Below are 3,859 nucleotides of genomic sequence, written 5' to 3'. Positions count from 1 at the left end.
TTGAAGCAATTAACCTTAATGATTGTGTTTGTAATAGGGACTGATTAATTACTATTGATTTTGTTTATATAGCTTTGTTGTCTAATGCTCATTTCTTATTAGTTAGGGAAGCTCATAATTAAGAGGTTTTTTTTTTTGACATATTCGATCATCCACCACCTTAGTTATTTGAAGGGTGTGAATGATAAATGATTTAATTCTTTTTAATCTTTTGACTATGCTGTATTTTTTATCATGATTACATTTCAGTTTGATTTTTTTTTTTAAAAAAACAAGTATCATGCTGTGATGTAATTTATTAACGCACGTCATGGACCGATTTTTATTTTCTAGCCAGTGCCCGCCATGTTTTTATCAATTGAAACTGTGTTACAATAGAAAGGGAGTCACGGGGCAGTAGGCAGGAAAGGGGTGTTTGATTCGAAATTAAACTCATTCCCCTGCGTGTTTTAATCTCATTGGATATTCATCATTAGACAAACTTTAACCAATATTGTACAGAATTTTTTTTAATTAATTACCATGTCACCTAATGGACCTGAAACGGTATCTTTTTATTAATGAGTTACTTCATCATATTTCTTTGAAATCAAGTAAAATTTTTAATTTTGTTTTAAAATTTAATAAATTCTCACCTCCAACTTCAATAAGGGCAAAAATATAAAAATAAATTTAAAAAATAGTAAAATACTTTATAAATATAATCAATGAATATTATCTCATAGTGGTATAAGTAACGGTAACATGTGCACCGGGAATATGTAATGTATAACAGTAATATATAAAATTTATACATGTAACCGAGTGAACGGTGAGATACTGAGATCACGGATAACTTTTAGACAAACTCACAAGTCATAGTCACTGTTCACTTCGATGACAAACAAGTAGTTAAAAATGCGAGCCACCATTCATAGTTCCGTGTATAAAGGACGAGTAGCAGACAATATGAAAAACGAGTCATTGTTGACACCTGAAGGCTATGTATGCTGTTTAAAGGCAGGCTTCCCGAGAGTTTTATTTGTCATGGATAGGAGACCCATTAATTATTGATTATTTATTTTTAATTGCACCAAAACAAAAATAAAAAGCGGGTCACGTGTCCCTTCAAATTTAAGTTTTAGAAATAATGATCAAGCTTTTATATATGGAAGCCCGAAAAAACACCATTTCACGCGTCCCTTCAGCGTCATATAATTAATTAAGACACGAAAGCAGTGATAATTTTCTATTGAGTACGTGTGTACACACTGAAAGGGAATCTAAAATAATTGACAGGCTAAGCAGTATTGGAATATATAAAAATTAGCTAAATCGCAGATTCATCAGAATGACAAAGGACAGAGAAGCGCGAGATGGATGATTATTTTAGGATTAATATAATGGGTGGATTAGATTAAGATGAGGGGATTAAGATTAGTGAAAGAACTTTACAGGAAAAAAACGAAGATAGATATAATGATGACCATGGTTGGCTGCTCTGTGTGCTTGCGTGTGTGAGTGTGTGAGTGTGCGTGTGATTATCCCTAATATGTGGCCCTCCAAGTGTTGACTTTGTCAGGGAGGATATTATATATGTGAATGATGGAATCATTAAAGCAAGATCCAGGAATGAGGGAGGATATATATGAGAAACTAACATTAAGGAACTAAGGCGTAATGATTAAGCTACTTCGTGTTCCTTGCTTTCCTGCTGCTGTGACGTCCTAGCTAATCTCCCTTCGCCGTTGGTTAAATTGACTCGAGAATGGAAATTGAGTTCATCACGATCATGAAAGTGGAAAGCGACGTTGTTGTGTTCATTATATATTAATGAGCAATCCTTTCATGATGCTTCAAAGCCATTCCTTCCTTCGCAAAGTGAACTGACCGACTATTTTATTTTATAAACCTAAAATCCACAAAGTGATCGACCCATACAAACACCTTCTCGTTTTCCTGTGGTATATGTACGGAGATTGTATATATTAATTAACTAAAACACCACTTGATCGCGGATATGCCCTTTCCAGCACTTGCAAATACGGTCCTAACTCGTGCATAATGCCTCACCCACACTCTAATTATTAATTATATGTCTTCTTATAATTAGTATTGAAATCTTCTCTATATTTTCTCGGTATACATGTAACGCTTCACCGTAATAGATAAAAATGCAGTCTTGTTCCACTTTATATTTTTCCATCTGTTTTAAAACACAACCACATAAATAGGTATATCTACTTTACGTCTTTACCTGAACAACAAATTTTTAGTATCGTGATGACAATAATTATTTTTTCACAAATTATATATGTTAAACTTAATTATAATGTAAAATCAAGTTATGCCGACTTAGTTCATTCAAAATAAACTTAGTTACGTTATTTTGTAATAAAATATAAATTACTATTTACAACAATTATAGATGGACCCTGTGTTACATAGCCTGATAAATTAGTCCATGGTTTGTAACTCATAGATAACATAAATTTATATGTGCGCGGATATATGTCGGTATTGATGACAGGAGTGAAATGTCGCCTCCAATAATCATGAATGGATTGAAATGGGCGAAACGCACCCAACCCCGCCCACCGTGAGCCGCCCGACTTTAATTGGTTGGATCATGGAAAGCAGATGTTAAGCACGGACACGGAGAGCTTTTTTTAAAAAATCATGATTGATGTGTGAAATAATTTCACAGTTGATTCAAGTAATAAGAAACCAAAAGACGCGTGTATGTTTGTTAGTGCAAATCTCGTTCGCTGCCCTGGTCTTATTTATAGAATAGGGAGAGAAATATTTTTTATCTTATTTATTAGTTACCTCATTAAATTTTTATTATGAATTTTTTCATTTGACTTTTATTGTATGTTGGAGAGAGAAAATGTATTGTTAAAATATATATATATATATATATTTAATAGGGATAAAGTTAAAAAATTATTAAATTTCTAGACAGAGTTAATAAATTTTAAAATTTTCTTTAATTATGGTGAAATATATTAGAAGTGCTTTATGAATAAAATCGGAGTAGTATTTTTTGTGATTCATAAATGAATACTGCCCATACTTCATCCATGTATATATACATAAAGTAATTATATATATGTGTGTTTGTATGTATGCTCTTGAATAATCACTTCACCTGAATGTGTTATAAGAAAGAGAGAGATCTCGGCAGAGAATTGAAGGAGGGGGCTTTAATTATATTTATTAAATTTTGGAGTATTAATTTGAAAACTTATAGACTGTTGAAAAGCACTGTTTGTTGATTTTTGCTTGGATTATGTCTCTGATTATAACCTGTGACCTTTACGTTCAACAGATTAAAAATAGTTAGAGCATAAAGTCATCTTAACATTTTACTATCGCTTTCCTTTATTGCTTTGAATATTAGTGGATGTAATATTTTTTTATATCAATAAAATGGCCTTTTTTTTTAAAAAAATCTCTAATGAATTGCTGGTTTTTTTTTAAAAAACTCATCATGACCTTAAAGAAAAAGAGGGATTAGGTTAGTTTACTTTTGGTAATTTTTTGGTTAACGTGACGTATTATTCTCCACCCAGTCATATGCAGCTTTTCTTTTTGGCCACCACTCATTCATATTTTATGGAATTTCTTCAAGATTCTTTTTAATTTATGAATTAAGTAATAAGTGTACAATTTGAATGGATTCTAAATTAAATTGATAACATCACCTTAATATTTAATGTGAATAAGAATCGTTCTAGCTTCATGCATCATTGTATACACGCTACAATTAAGACAGTTCTTAAAGCCAGGAACTTGCTTTATAATTATTCAATACTCTTCAAAGTAATTGTTACTTTAGATTCATGATTTGTTTTAATTAGATAATTATAGTTTTAAT

The sequence above is a fragment of the Prosopis cineraria genome, unplaced genomic scaffold (genome assembly GCF_029017545.1).
Source record: "Prosopis cineraria cultivar Desert tree isolate PC_DT_omini unplaced genomic scaffold, ASM2901754v1 PC10, whole genome shotgun sequence".
Lineage (NCBI taxonomy): Eukaryota > Viridiplantae > Streptophyta > Magnoliopsida > Fabales > Fabaceae > Prosopis > Prosopis cineraria.
Note: the sequence above shows the minus strand (reverse complement) of the source record.